At 44.8% G+C, this 16,685-nt stretch overlaps 1 pseudogene; it reads right to left on the bottom strand.

Annotated features, from left to right (window-relative positions):
- LOC114028445 overlaps positions 1-16,685 on the bottom strand; it is a 144,416-nt pseudogene that overhangs the window by 126,863 nt on the left and 868 nt on the right.

The following is a 16,685-nucleotide window of genomic DNA, read 5'->3' as shown; positions in this document are numbered from 1 at the left end:
AATCATTTCTCTCACAAGGATGGTCTGACTTTTCTATATATTGTTTCTTCAGCACTTGGCACACGGCAAGTGTTTAATATGTGCTTTTTCATTCATTCATTCATTCATTCATTCATTCACTCATTCAACAATCCTGCAAGGTAGCTTCTATTATTTTTCTCTTTTAACAGTTAAAGAACCTGAGGCAGGGCATTTTCAGAAACAAATACTTGTGGATTTCCATCTAAAATCTAACCCTTCAAATGGAGAGAATTCAATCAACTAACAAATGTGTCATAAGAGCCTCCTCTGTGCCAGGTGCTGCGAGGCCTTGGAGGTACAAATGCAAGCCTGAGACAGTCCCTGCCCTTAAGGAGCTCACAATCTATTGGGGAGACAATTTTCACAGATAAACATCCACAGACTATATACCAAAGAAAGCTAAAGTGATTTGGGAGATGGGATATTGACAATTGGGGGAATTGAGAAAAGCCTCTTGAAGTTCCAAGAGGCAGAGGTGAAGAGGGAGAGCCTTCCAGGCATGGTTCACAGCCTGTGCCAAGTAAGAGAAAGTGAGAGATGGCATGTCTTGGTTAACGCTAAAAATCTGCTACTGGGCCCAGAAGGCTGGGGAACCACATCCACTATCTTTTCACAAAAGGACCCATTTGCTCAGAATCAAGGCTCACAATCCAACTTGGTTCAATCCTAGGGCAGTCGGGCCTTCCTGACGCCACACTCAGAACTCTATCCCCTGCACCGCTACCCCTATCATCAACTAACATTTATATAGCACCTACTATGTGCCAGGTATTTAACAATTATTGTCTCATTTGATCCTCACAACAACCCTGGAGGTAGGTGCTGCTATTACCCTCATTTTACAGATGAGGAAACTAAGGCAAACAGAGGTTGCTGTGTGTGTTTTTTTTTTTAATGATTCACCCAGGGTCACACAACTAGTAAGTTCCTGAGACCTGTTCTGAACTTAGACCTTCCTAACTACAGGCCCAGCACTTGCTCCTTCGCACCACCTAGCTGCCTCTAGGAGGGAAACACTAGAAATGAGCTGCAACCAAAGCTCTAAGTCATTTGTCCCTGGGGTGCTGAGGTTGGGAGGCAATTAGCCAAAGAGTATAAGGGCTGGTAATAATATATTTTCCTGAAGTCTTTCAAATCAAAGCAAGAGGACTTCAAATTAAAAAAAGGGAGGGAAAGGAAGCTCACATGAATCTTTCAAGGGAGCTAGTTAGTACAATAAGACCAAGAGAAAGGACCAGTAATCTACAAGAGACAACATCCAAAAAGAGAGGCCCAAATTAAACTCATATGGCTCCAGAAGTGCACACACCGATGGGAATAGGGCGGCTAATGAACCGGGTGCCCTGGAGACTCTAATGCAAGTAAGGCAATGCCTTCTAGGTATCACTGCTAGGAACTTGGGAAGATGAGGCCCCCAACTGTGATATACCTCTAAGAACAGGATCAGTAATAGGGGAGTGGGAAATTAAACTGAATTGGGAGGAGGAGGTTACAGTGGCCTTGTATAGTAAGAAGATAGGATCTGGAGAAAATCCAGAAAGCAGGGAGAGGAAGCGGGGTGGGGAAGGCATGGGGTGAGGATCAGTGGAGGAAGAAGCAGCAGCCATGTTGTTTATTGTGGTAGAGCAGTGATGAAGGAGGGTTTGGATTAGCTTGAAGTCTTCTGTGGCCTTTCTCTGCCCAGAGCAGGGTACTGAACACATTTGGGACTTGCTTTAACAATCATTTTGATCTTCAAAGGGAGGAGGAAGCATCCACAGGGACCGTTCATCTGGATCTGATTCACATCAACCACTCCACCGATTCTAGTTCACTTCCCCTTCAAGAAAAGGCTGGATGACCACTTGCTGGCACCACTGTAGAGGGGATTTGGTCAGGCAGGAGTTAGACTACTTGGCCTTGGGGGTCCCTCAAATCTTTAAATCTCTGATCCTATGTCTGACCTTGGTCAGGTACTTTCATATCCCTGGGCCTCAGTTTCTTCCTCTGTAAAATGAAAAGTTGGACTAGGTGCTTCCTTTGAGCTTCCTTTCAGCTCTAGATTTAGGAAGTCCTTGGGCAAGTGACTTCAACCTCTCTGAGCCTCAGTTTCCTGCTCTGTAAAATGATTCCCCTCCCAGAGAGCTCTCCCTTATAACGAAGATTAAAAAAGGAAAGGAAAGGAAAAAGAGGAAGAGGGAAAAAGTCAGCAAAACCGATCGATACATCAAAAACATCTGAAATTGATGTCTTTTCCCAGCCCATGAATGTCCCACCCCAGCCTCTGCAGACGAGTAAGAAGGTGCCTTCTCATCCCTCTTCTTTGGCCCCAAGCTTGTTCTGTGTAATTTCATAACATTCATTTTTGATTGTTTCGTGGTTGTCCTTTCCATTCACAGTGTGGTAGTCATTGTGTATATTGTTTTGACCACATTTGTTCTTATCCCAGCCCTGGGAATGGTTCTTCTCCCTACTTGATTCAACCCCAATTCAATTCAATAAACTTTTATTAAATTTCTACCATATGGGAGGCCTAGGGCCGGGTCCTGGATATACAAAGACATATGCCACAGGTCTTAGTCTCCGTGAGCAGAATCTAATGGGGGAAAGACATGTATATGTAACCTGAGTCCTAGGACTCGAGTTACATACACAAGTGAACAAGAACATTGTAAGGATGGATTAAGGCAGAGTGTGATGGGAAATATGAGGAGGGTGAGGTAACCTGCATCTAGAGGTGTCAGGTACAGAAAGCTTCATAGAGAAGGTGATGCCTGAGCTAGGCTTTGAATGAAAAGAGTGACACTCTAACAGCTGAAGACAGGGGTGGGGAAGTCCATGGCAGGCATGGGGCCTGGCATGAACAATGACACAAAGATGGAGAAGCCTAGATGAGAAGAGAAGCTGGAGAATATTCCAATTGACCATCCTAATAGGGTGGGGAGCCAGAATGCAGAGGGCTTGAATGCCAGAGTTAGGAGTTTATAGTTTGTTCAGTGAATGATGGGAAGCCATTTTTAGAAGGGCGACATAATAAATCCAGCTCCTATTTGCAAAGTATTTTCCTCCCCCAAGCCCTGTCAGAGGGGTAGTACAAGTAAAGTACTAATATCCCTACTTTCTAAATGAGGAAAATGAGGTTCTCAAAGGTTGAGTCACTTATCCGTGTTTACATAGCTGGTAGAGAGGTGGGTCTCAGACTCTAGGGTACAACACGTTACCTGATCAGGGTGCTCCACTAGAATGACGTCAGGCAACTGAGGAGAAGATGACTTGGAGAGGAAGAGGCTGGATGTAGGGAGACCAGTTCAGAAGCTATTATGGTCATCTAGGTCAGAGATGATGAGGGTCTGGTAGAGAGAAGAAGATGAATGAATGTAAACGATGTGTAGATAGGATCAACAAGCCTTGGCAACTGATTAGATATTCAGCAGTGAGGGGGAGGGAAGGGTCAAGGATGACTCCAAGGTGCACAGACCTGGATGACTGGAAGGGTAGAGAAATTTGGAGAGGCAGATTCAAGGATGTCTCATTTGGAATACAATGAGTTTCCTTCCCCAATGTTGTTGTTACTGTTGTGCAGTTGCAACCAACTCTTCGTGATGGTGTTTTGGTTTTCTTGGCATAGATACTGACTTGGTTTGCCATCTCCTTTTCCAGCTCATTTTACAGATGAGGAAACTGAGGGCAAACAAGGAGAAGTGACTTGCCCAGAGTCACACAGCTAGAAAGTGTCTGAGGCTATATTTGAATTCACTAAGAGCTGTCTTCCTGACTTCACACTATCCACTGCAGCACTACCTAGCTGCCCTACTTTTCCCAATGTCACAGAAGGCAAAATAGAGGCTCTAGGATGAGAAATGCCTGGTCCAAAGTCATTCAGATCATTTGGAAAGGAGCTAGGATAGAAATGTAGGTGTCCATATTGACTATCCCAGCAGTAAAAGTCAAGAAGAAAGAATTTTATCCACATGGGCGAGTGTGAGTACAAACACAAACGGCCCAGCTTCCACACGACCATGAAGAGTCAACTTGGCCATAATGATGCTAATTCAGATTTCTACAACCCTTTGGGGGTTTCTTAAGCACTTTTACCCCAATGCCCCCCATAAGCTAGATGGTATATTATTATCTCCATTTTACAGAAGAGGAGGCCCTGTAAGAAGAAGTGATTCACTGCAGGTTATACAACTGACAAATAGCCAGGATTTGTGCTCCACCTAGGTCTCTCAGCCTCCAGACCCAGTGCTCTTGTACAGTGCTGCCCAGGCTCCTCCAGGCTCCTCCAGGAGCCTGAGTCCTTCTCTACATTCCCAGGTCTAGACTTATTGGCTCTCTTTGGAGAGGACTTTGTCTCACTTTGACCCCTCCCCAGTCCCTTGTCCCTTCAAGCTCTAAGAGGTGGGGGCCAATGCCCTTCTGGGCTCACGTGCTGAATTCTTCCACTCTTTCTCCCCTCATGACATTTCATGAGGGAACAGATCAGTTTATCCACCAGAACCCAGTACTCGGTGGGACCTGGCTGCCTGGGGACAGCGGGCAGTACCTCTCCATTTTCTTAGAGATACTGTTGGATCATTGTTAACACAATGCCCTGATGATTCCATGCCATATTGCAAAGCTTTAAGATTGAGGCTTTCACCTGATAACATCCCTTCATTCCCAGAGATTTGAGGATCTTGAAATAGATGACTAAGGGGAGAGAGGGAGAGGAAAGGTGACAGTATCTAGAACCATAAAATGACAGTGTGTCTCCCAGAACAACCCTCTTCTTTTACAGATAGGGAAGGTGAGGCCCAGAGAGCAATAAGTCAGTCAGCAAACATTTAGTAAGCACCTACTATATGCCAGGCACTGTGCAAAGCACTGGGGATACAAAGAATAGCAGAAGACAGTCCTTGCTGTCAAGAAGCGCCCAGCGGCTCATGATCACAACATGGTTAATGGCTGAGCTGAGAACAGGACCCAAGTCTCAGTCCCGGCGCATAATATTGGATAATATAGAGGAGTCAGAAACCTGGAGTTTGAATCCTGCTTCTGCTACCTCCTACCAGTACAGCCTTATACAGATCACTGCTCTATTCTGTGCCTCAGTTTCCTCCTGTGTAAAATGAAGGGGTTGGACTAAATGGTCCCTTGTAGTTCTAAAATCCTATGACCTAGAAGTGACCAAAACTATAAAATCATAAAATGTCAGAGCTAGAAAGGACCTCAGACATTACCTAGTCTAATGTCCCCATTGTACAAATAGGAAAACTGAGCCCCAGATAGGAGAGATGACCATAGAAAGTAGGCAATAGAGCTAGGACTAGAAGTCAGATCCCCTGTCTAGTGTTCCTCCCACTACACAGCCCTATCTCTATGACCCCTTCCCAGATCCTGATGGACCTCTCCCCCCTCCCACCTACCCATACCTATTCTGTGTTAATTGCTGAAGGACTTCGGTCTCAGCCAAATAATCCCTGCTAGGCTGTTACTGGCCAATACTGCTTTATGTTATCCCTGTTCTCAGGGGTTCCCTGCTCCTAAGAGTCTCCAGAGGACTGAAAAGTCTTCACAACCCAGTGGAATGAAGTTCGAATGATAGATGTTTTAGGCACTGCCAAGCTCAGTGGCAAAGGGCCATTTCTGACACCTCTCCATCTCCAAATCACATTACAGAGGTAGCTGCTGACTGCCCATAAGGCTTTGAGGACAAACTTGCTGCAAACTAAGACCAGCCAGCAATGCTCAATTGACATATTGTTACAGGGTTCAAAAGCTCAGGACTCCACAAAATGCATGGGAGGTGGGGAGGGGGACCTTCCTAGCCAGAGAGTAACTGCTGGGTCACTCCCCAGGGTCTCTACCTGCCTATGACTCTGTGATTCTGTCAGCAGAGAGCCCCAGACCTTTCCAAGCACCCACTCACTCTCCATCAGGGGCTTGTTCTCACCTCTGTTCCTGGCTTCTTCAGTAAAGACCCCTACCTTCACCAGCCCTGGTTCTACCTGGGACTGCTTGGCCTTTCGGAAAAAGAAGGTCCAGGTGTATCCAAACCCAGAGGTGATGGAGCCAGAGCCTTTGGTATCACCCATGAGTGCCACCTTGGGTTCTCCATGATAATGGGAAAGGAACTTGTGTGGCCAGAGCTGGGAAAGCCTAGACATGGTCCCTGTGGACAGGTCTGGCTGGCTTCCAACTTCCAGGTCATTGGCTGTATAAAAGTTCAACAGGAGGGGTGTCTAAAGTAAGAGACTGAGGACCTGCAATAATGATGATGATAATAATAATAATAATAATAATAATAATAATTCACATTTCTATAGCACTTTAAGATTTACAAAGCACTTTCCTCCCAATAACCCTGGGACGTAGGGAGTAGAAGTCCCCATTTTACAGATGGGGAAACTGAGGCTTGGAAAAGTGGTTGTTGTTGTTATTATTATTATTATTACAACTACTACTACCACCACTGTCTAGTAAATGTCCGATCAGAAATAGAGGGGTGTCAGTCATGTATCAAAAGCAAAGGAAAGGAATAGACAGCTATTGGTCCTGGCAGTTTAAAGATTCAGAAGACATCCTGGTTAGAGCCACTGTGGAAGGGACCCAAGAGGCCATCAGATCCCAAACTCTCACTTTACATGGGAGGAAACCAAGGGCCCCAGAGAAGTGCAGTGACTTGGCCAGGGTTCAGAAGCTTGTGTCTGAGCATAAGATGTGGATGGTTTGCCATCTTTACCATTGCAGAGTTAAAGAGTCAAAAAACGTGGCAACTATGAGAACATCTGTCCTTTCCCATGTCCGCAAATGTCCAGCCCAAGGGCTCTGTATGGCCCTATGCATGAGCAGTCATGGTGATGAGTGGAGCTGGGATATACCATGGTGATGAGTAGGACTGCTGGCCAGGAGAGAAACTGAAGATGGTGGGAGGAGCAGAGGCATGGGTGGTGGGAGGTGGGCAAGGAGGGGTAACCAGAAGAGAAATAAGAATTCTTTGCCTTTGTGGCACTGGGGAGGGGGCATCAAAAGAATGGAGGATTGTACAGAGACTTCCTGACCTCAGCTGAAAAGTCCATCACTGTGTACTAGGAGTCACGGAGATCAGCAGGGAGCTGGCGGCAGGGGGAGGGAAGAGAAAAAGGTGGGAATAGGGAAGAAAGAAAGGGGAGGGAGAGGAAGAAGGAGTGAGAGAAGGGAGAGAGAAGAAAAGGAGAGGGATAGAGGGAGAGGAAGCCAAAGAAGGGGGGGGAGGGGAAAGGAGAGAGGGAAATTAAGAGAGAGAAGGAGAAGGGGAAAGGAAGAGAGAGATAGGGAGGAGAGAGAGAGAGACCACCATCGTCACAACCTATCCCCCTTCAAGTGGAGGCAGGCCAAGCCAAGACTTGAGGAAAGTAGGGTGGGAGCACAAAGGAGCCCTCAGATTCAAGACTGTGACTCAGTATTTATAGGCTTCTTGGGAATGAATGTTTGCTCAAGGTCAGATTTCTGTTTGGTTTCTCTACTTTTAATAAAAATCTTTCTATGTAATATTGTGACATATAGGCTTACCAGTGGAAAGTAAAGTTTCCAAGGTGGGGGCCAAGAAAGTGAGAAAATTCTTCAAAGTATACCTGGGCCCTTTGTGTCTCTGCCACATGGCTCCCATCGTCATCCCCATTTCTACAGCATTTTAAGGTTTATAAAGTATTTCCTTTACAACAATGCTGTATCAGATAGTATAAATATATTTCGCAATTTACAGAAAAGGAAACTGAGTCTTAGAGAGGTTAATAATTAACCTCTCTAAGGTTAGAGCTCACATGTCTATTGTACTTTACGGTTTCTAAAATACTTTCCTTAGGGAAGGGAAGAGGGATGTGTGTGTGTGTTTGCAGATAAGGAAACTGAGTTCAGAAAAGGGAAGTGATTTGGCCTAACTAACATAACTACTATTCACATAACTAATTAGCATATAACTATTGGGACAACTAATTAGGACTCTAAACCAGGTCTCCTGCCTCAGGTCTGCTACACTTTCCACTAAACCTCCGCTACTATAACAATAATACCTGTAACCGTCAAATGCCTCCTTACTTAATAAATGCTTATTGAGTGATTTATGTGACACACATATCTTACTTTTTACTTTACAAAGCACCAATACACACGATCTCGTGTGAGCTTCACAACATTCTTGTAAGGTAGGGAGGGTAAGGACTGTGATCCTATATATACAAATGGGAAAACCGAGGCTTAGAGAGGGAAAGAGAGGAGTCATGTATAGGGCCAGGTTGTGGAGGTGGGGGAGGCTCAGGATTATTAGCCTAACTGGTGAGCCTAGGAGATGCTGCATTCAGGGCTAAGGAGTCCAAATCAAGGTTCAACAAATCTGGAGGAACAAGGGATCTCTAAAACAGTCCCAAACTCAGTAAGAGATTATCCCCCCCCCTTCTTCTCTCTGGAACTTCACTCCATCTTCCACTTCAGCTCCACTAAAAACTTATCCTCCCTCTACCCCATGGCCAGAATGCTAGGCCCCACCCCCATACCTGCAATTAGAAAGGGGATCCTAAGCACTCTCTCCAAGGCTTAGCCCTGAACAAAAGAGCTGAAAGAACTCCCGGTACCCCTTTCATCCCTCAAAATGCAAGACAGGCACCAAAGGAAATTGAAAAAAAGAAAAGTAAAGAAAAAGAAAAAAAACGCAACAAGGAAAAACCTTACAGAAAGACCAGTGCAGAAAAACTGAATCAAAATTTGACAACCATAAAAGTAAATGACCATAATTAGGTGAAAGAAAGCCAGCCAAATAGCCCCAGAAGATGGGGAGAATATTGCCAATGATGACAATTCAACCCCAGGAAATGATTATAGAACGACCATAAGAAACCTCAGAGCACTTTAGGAACTCTTGGTTGAGTTGTATTGAGGAAATAAAGGAAGGAAGGAATAAGAATGGGGAAAAAAAGATTGAAGTGAAAGCGCTCTATGAAGAATTCACAAAGACAAGTGAAAGGGAAAGAATGGAGTCTTTGGAACAAAAGGTGGCAAGCTTACTAAGGCAGCAGGCAATCTGAAAACGAGATCTGGAGATTTGGATCCCAAACTCAAAAATGAAGATGGAAGAAAGAATCCTCCTTCTGCCCCTCTATGACTTGGGCTATATGTCCCAAGGAGCTTGCCCAGGGTCATACAGCTAATAGGTGTCCGATCTGGGATTTGAACTATCTCCCCCCTGACTCTGAGCTCAGACCTCTATCCATTTGTCCATTCTGCCTTTCTAGAGAAAAAATATATATAAAAGCAAAATCAAAGGACAACAAGATTGGAGGAATGCTTGAGATCTCTACAAATCAAACCAACTGACCTCAAAGACAGATCATGGCAAGAAAACTCAAGGAATATTGGTCTCCCAGTAATGCAAATGATAAACAAAATACTGAATAATACACTCCAGGAAATCATCCTAGAAACTGCCCAGCAGTTTTGGAAACAGAGGGCAAAGAATAGATCAATTGAATCCACAGGATGTTGACTGAGGATTCTGAGCTCACCTCACCTTGAAATGTAGTTTCCAAAATCCAGAGCTTCAACATTAAAGAAAGAATTTTGCAAGAAAGTGGGAATAGGCCTTTTACAAATGAAGGGGAAAAAGAATCAGTCCAAACCACGCAAGACAATTTGGCAACTGAAATCAATTAGAGATTGGTATATGATACTCCAAAAAAGCAAAGGAAATCAATTTGCACGGCAAAATAATATTTCCTAAGTCATTAGAATATACTATAGCCTAATAAAGCTAAGCTGAACCATAAACGAAAAAAGATGGTTTCAACTGGTGTGAGGCATTTGAACCTCACCGCCTCTTCCATCCCCCAATCAACTTGATGAAATTATAGGGAGTTGCCCTTTCTCTTTTATTTCTTTTTCTTTTCTTTTTTCTTTTTCGGAGGTGCCCTTTCTGACCTTTTTTTTTGCCTTTTTTTTTTTTTGGTGAAGCAATTGGGGTTAAGTGACTTGCCCAAGGTCACACAGCTAGTAAGTGTCAAGTGTCTGAGGCTGGATTTGAACTTAGGTCCTCCTGACTCCAAGGCCTGAGATCCATCCACTGTGCCACCTAGTTGCCCCGAGGTGCCCTTTCTGACAAAGGTCTATGCCCTGTTCTCATCACAGAAATGGGGTAAATCATCGAAGTTCAGTGTTCTAAGTGACTTTCTATGATGGTCGGTTGCAAAGAAGGTGACAGCCTGCATTGGCAGAAGGAGCTAATATAGGTCCCCAGATGATGGTCCTTTGCCTTCTTTGTGTTATACACCCTCCATCTGGCAATCAAGCTGGTGAAGCCTAGGGATTCCTTCTCAGAATCATGTTTTTAAATGCATAAAATAAAATACAGAGGATTACAAAGGAAACCAATCACATTGAAATAATTATCCAATTTTTTTTTTTAGGTAATTGGGGTTAAGTGACTTGCCCAGGGTCACACAGCTAGTAAGGGTCAAGTGTTTGGTCTGAATCTGGATTTGAACTCAGGTTCTCCTGAATTCAGGGCCGGCGCTATCCACTGCGCCACCTACCTGCCCCCCAAATATTTTTGAAAACAAGGTTAAGAACCCCTGCCTTATCCTATGTTGAGATCACATAAGGTTCTTTGATAGATTCCACCATAGAGACAGCCATGTTCTATGACCTTCTGATTATTAATGTTCAGCAAATCAGAAAACATGGAGATGGATGCTTGCCAAAGGAGCCTGCCAGTGTCATGGTGTATGTCCCACACAGAGTCCAAATGGAAGAGGGGTTCCCTAGAGGTGGTGAGGTTCTCCTCTGTAAAATGAGGGAGTTGGATTGGATGGCCTCTGAAGGGACCTTCCAGCTTGAAATCTATGAGCCTATGATACCAAGGAGGATGCAGACTTTTAAAAAGGCCATTGGATTGGATAACTAAGAGATCATCCATGTGTAGGCCTCGCCTCTCATGGTAACACTGGGGAGTGTCACAGGTGGGATTTGAAGGCTGGTCTTCCTGACTTCAGGTCTAGTCCTCTATCCTTTATACCAGTGGTGACAAACTCAAATAGAAAGCATGCCTGTAGATGCAGAGTGACTTAGAAAACCATAAATTAACATTATCTATATTCTACTGTATTTTTATTTATTTTGTTAAACATTTCCCAAGTACATTTGAATCTGGTTTGGGCCTCACTGGGGAGTTTTGTGGCCATGAGTTTGACACTTTTTATCTACTCATGCTGCTTGAACAGATGTTTGGTAAGCCAGAGGTTCTCCCAGAGTTAGAGGAATGTGCTCCATCTGAAAGCATTCTGGGGCCTATCATTTGAGACCAAAGAGCAAGAGACTATGTCCCCCAAATATCCTTTGAGAAACTTGGCTTCAGATTCATAAAAAGAAAAGAGAGAGGGAGGCAGGGAGGGAGGGAGGGAGGGAGAGAGTCAGAGAAAGAGAGAAGAGAGAGGATAAAGACAGAGACAAGACAGAGAGAGAGAGAGAAGAGATGAGACAAAGACAGAGATGGGAAGACAGACAGAGATGGGGAGACAGAGAGACAGAGAGATGGGGGAGAGAGAGAGAAAGGGAGAGATGGAGGAAAGAGAGAAACAGAGAAACAAGGTCATTGATAACTAGTGATGAAGCAGTTTAAGTAGAGCAGAGAAGGCAGAAACTAGATTTACAAAAGGTTAAGGGAAATAATCCATTGTGAGGAAATGGAGGGAATGAGCAGGAATAGCTTTTTCAAAAACTTTAGCAATGGAGAGGACAACTATGAAACAGCTCTGTCCTCAAAGAGTTTACATTCTAGGGGGGAACAGCATGGCCCCCTATAAGGATACACAAGATAAATAAATAAAAGGTACTTGACTCAGGAAGGCATTAGTAGTTAGGGGTGGGGGGAAGCATCAGGTTCAAGCTGGAAAAGATCTCAAAGGTTAGCGAATCCAACCCCCTCATTTTACAGATGAGGAAACTGAGGCAGAGACAAAATAACTTGACCTAGGGTCACACAGGTAATAAGTGTCTGAGGTGGGATTTGAACTCAGGTCTTCCCGATCCCAAGTCGAGTGCCCTATTGATGATGATACAAATCTCTCAGGATTACTTAAGGTTTCATGTAGAAGACAGCACTTGTAATGACCAAGACTTCACCTCTCCCCATCTCTAGAACTTAGCATACGTGTCTCCAATATTAGAACCAACAGTTGGCTTCTCATTTCCAGGATTCAGTTTATCCTGCCTGGTGGTTAGTCCCCTCATTCCACAATGTTCAATAGTCCTTAGCTTCCCCCATTCCCAGGAAAAATCCCAACTTTTTGAGAGGCCCTGGAGCCAGAAGGGCATAGGTTCCAAGTCTGCAGTCACCTTTGACCTGCAATGTCTTTGTGCCATTTCTACGCGCTCCAGACAATACACTAAAAACATGAGACACAGAGGAGATGCCAACCTGCATTGGTAGAGGGATTTTTCTCCTCAGGAGTTCCCTAGGTCAATGAAATCAAAATGTCAGCTCCAGAAAATCCCTTAATATTTCTATAGCTTTAAGTCTGCAGTATATTTTACATATATTATCTCACTAGATCCCACAACAATGCTATTAGATAGGTACTACCGGCAACTGGCATTATTATCTCCATTGTAGAGCTATGGAAACTGAGGCTCAGGAAAGGTAAGTGACTTGCCCCTGATCACACACACACACACACACACACACACACACACACGCAGGGCAGGCATATGAGGAATGTAGGGGGCAGCAGAAAGCTGTTCAGGTTCACCAAGTGGGCACCAGCACTCTGCCATAGCCACACCAGCAACATCCTCCAAAAGGAGGCTGGCATTTGGAAAGTGGACTGAGTCAGCAAATGTCCCCCCTTTGCCCCCTTTCTACAGGAGCACCATCAACATTGAACCGATTTCCAATCCCAACGTAGACCCCTTCACATACTTCCTGCTCATTGGCCATGGGGCAATATGAATGACTGGAGAGTTGAAAAAGAGGCCCTATGGAAAAGTAAAAGGAGCTGGGATTAGTCAGGAGAGGAGAAAACTGAGTTTGGAACTCGACAATGACCTTCAGGGAGTAGTGGGAGCCAGCGGAAAGTACACCAGGCTGGGAGCCAAGAGACAGACAAAGGATCGAGCCTTGGCTCTGCCACTACCTTTCTGTGTGATCTTGGTCAAATAATTTCCCCTCTGGGTCTCACTTTGCACTAGATGATCTCTAAGGTTCCTTCCACATCCAAATAAGTGACACCCAATTAAAAGAAACTGAAAAGCTTTTGCACAAATGAAATCAATGCAATCAGGATAGGAAGGAAAGCTGTTGATTGCCCACCCCTCTCCCATCTTCCCATCAAATAGCTCCAATAAAGGTCTGAAATCCAAGATAAATAGAGAACTAACACAAATACATGAGGCCAAGTCAATAAGGCAACCTCCTCTCCAGCAGAGACCTGATGAAAAGGAGATGAGTTGCTATTGAGGCAGGACAGATTAAGGTTACACACAACTAAACAGTCTCTGATTGTGAGGATTGTTAGATGATAAAGGAGTGGGGTCAGACTCTCTTCCCATGGGTGTTTTGAAGAAGGCCATAGATTCCCCTTTGGTTTAGATGTAATCTGGTTTAGATTTGGTAATCATCTTGGAAGGCAGGAGATTGGACTAGAAGACCTTTGGAGCTCCTGTCAGTCCCAAAGGTTATATAGTTCTAGAATGAAATTCTTCAACACAAACAGCAAGAGGTGAGAGTTACCCATGCTGCTGAGCCATCTGGGCTGGGTTCCACACTTGCTTTTCTCTGAATGAAGGGAAAATGAGGATCTCATATAGTTGCCCCCTTCCTGCTACTATCATCCTAAATCTGCCTGCTCTTTGGTCTGTTCTGATTCTGACATCACAAGTGATGGTCATAAATTCCCTCCAGACAGAAGGTAGCCCAGAAGCAAGAGGACCTGCCCACTGGCAGGACAGCCCTAGCAGTTCCTAGAATCCTCAGAACTTGGGTCTTTCCTCTGCTACTTTTGGGAAGGGGACAGGAAAGGTCCAACGAACGTAACTATCTCTTTCCTCTAGTCAAAACACCTCCAGTGTCCAGCTCTGTATACAGAAGGTATTTAATCAATGTTTGTTGAATTGTATTGTCATTAAGCTGAACTTATTTTCCTAAGCTCTTTAATGTTTACCAAGTTCTTTTCTTGAAACAAGATAGAGAGAGGCAAAGGACAAACACTTTCAGCCCTTTGGGCCATTAAGCGAAAGAGGGCAGAATTCCTGGTGAGGCCTAGTGACTCCAAGGCCTAGCCCTTGCTCCTTCCTCACACTGCTGCCCCCAAAGAGCCTGAGTTCCAACATGGCTTCTCCAACCTTCAGGAAGCTTTGGAGGGTACCCAGGAGGCCTGTTGGCACAGTATGGCCTTACACACAGGCACATCTGCTGGAGTCTGAGGGTTGCTTGAAATATTATTCCACTACCAGCCCTATATCTCCCTGACTGATGTCTAAAAGTCTACCCTTAGAGAGACTTGGCAGCTAAGAATTACACTTGCTCTTTTAAAATGTGACAGCCCTCACAACTCTAGGGTAGAGGAGCATGGGAGGAACCCTAGTTACTTAGTGTGAATGAGTTTATCAGGATTCCCAGTGAGAGGTGAGACAATTCCCTCCCTGTCCTGCACAGAGCACCCCGGCCCAACACACACTTGGACACATACACACACACACACACACACACACACACACACACACACACACATACACCAGAAAGGTCAGGCAAAGAGATCCTTTGGACTTGACTACTGGTCCTGCCAGTTTGTCCTGTTAACTATTAATTAGGATTGTGACCTTGAGCTAGCAGCAACTTCATTTTACAGAGGAAGAAACTGAGGCCCACAGAGAGGCAGAGACTTGCCTAGGATCATTCAAGTGCCCGAGGTTTCCAGCTGGCTCTCTTCCATAGGGCTGTGATGAGACATTCTTGAGTTTGGGCCAGGACTGGATTTCTCCTGGAACCTCTTCACACACGTTGGGGTTAATCCACCCCTCCTCTTGGTTTCCTGCCTAGCTCTGTTATCAAGCTCAGGTAGAATCCCTGGGCCAGGGAAACTGGGGGTGGAGTAGGGTGCAGGTGACATTTAGTTTCCTTGCCTTTGCGCAGGCTGGGACTCATCCGTAGAAAGCATCCCCTCCTCATGGAATGACTTTTGTTGAGGCTGACTCAAGTCAGGTGCCATATTCTATACGGGACCTGTCTCAGTTCTGCCAGTGACTCAGACTGTCTCCCCAGAAATTGCCTCTCACCTACTTTTTATAGATTTTATATTGAATGTTCTATGAATATGCGGTTTAGCACCAACAGAACAGATGCTCCTTGAAGACAGACACCTTTGGAGGGCTTCTGTATTCACAGTGCCTAGCACAGTGTTTGACACAAAGCAAATGAGAAGACAGGAGAAGACCCAGACTTTTCATTGGAAAAGACCCTGATGTTGGGAAAGATTGAAGGCAGAAAGTAAAGGGGATGGCAGAAGATGAGATGGATAGATAGTGTCATGGAAGCAATGAGCATGAGCTTGGAGAGTCTTCAGAAGATAGTGGAGGATAGAAAGGCCTGGTGTGCTGTGATCCATGGGGTCATGAAGACTTGGGTAGGACTGAACGAATAAACAACAATAACAACAAAATGGTTGAATTCAGCTTCAATTGTTCCACCCAGTCTCCATAAAACAGAAAAACGGCAGAGCCAGGTGGGACTTTAGAGCACAGGCTGTGAGATTTGGAGGAGACCTTAGAACATAGAATGCTAGAACTGGGAAGAGTATAGACCAGAGAAAGTCAGGGTGGGAGGAACCAAAGAAGAGAGGTGGGAAGAACTGAAGGGAAACACAAAAGAGAGAACGTCAGAGCTCTGAGGAACTTCAAGACATAGAATGTAAGAACTGGAAGGAGCCTTACAAGACGAACTGACTAGGGATCGTAGGGACTTTTGATTACAGACAGAGCTGGAAGACATCTGAAGGCAAGAGAATATGGGAGAGAGGGACTTTAAAATGGAGAATAGTAGAGCTGGGAGGAATCTTGGAATATAAAGCTTCAGAGCTGGAAGGGACCTTAGAACACAATTTCAGAGCTGGAAAGGGACCTTAGGATATAGAAGGTCAGAGCTCAAAGGGACCTTATGACAAATGCTGAGATGGAAGAGTAGGTGTAGAGGAGTAAGGTGTGAGAAGACTGGAAAGGTAGGAGGGGTCTGGGGGATGAAGGGCTTGGAATATCAACAGAGCATTCTGTATTTGCTCCTGGAGGAAATGGTGAATCGCTGGAGTTTATTGAGTGGGGGGGGGGGGTTTGACATGACAGGAACTGTGCTTTGGGAAAATCATTGTTGTTTGCCCTTTGTTCTTAAAAAGGACCATGACATCTGGAAGGTGATACCACTTGCAAGTGAATTGGATTTCAGAGTAAGGGAGGGCTGTGCAAAGTCACCAGCCTCACTCTCTCCTCCAGAACCATCTGGGTCCAGTGACAAGATCCAGTGACAAGATATGAATCAAGATGACTGGAGATGGCACTAGATGCAGTAAGGAGACCTCGGCCTTTTCAAGCTAAGGTCTTTAACCTTAGTTAAACCTCAGTTTGACTGAGGCAACACCCATTTAGTGATTAAGGTTAGATTGCTGTTGTTTGTTTAAGAAAATCATGTTGGT

Source organism: Vombatus ursinus, unplaced genomic scaffold (genome assembly GCF_900497805.2).
Source record: "Vombatus ursinus unplaced genomic scaffold, bare-nosed wombat genome assembly UNPS02014882.1, whole genome shotgun sequence".
In the NCBI taxonomy this organism is placed as follows: Eukaryota; Metazoa; Chordata; class Mammalia; order Diprotodontia; family Vombatidae; genus Vombatus; species Vombatus ursinus.
This window is presented reverse-complemented; position numbering and strand designations above follow the sequence as displayed.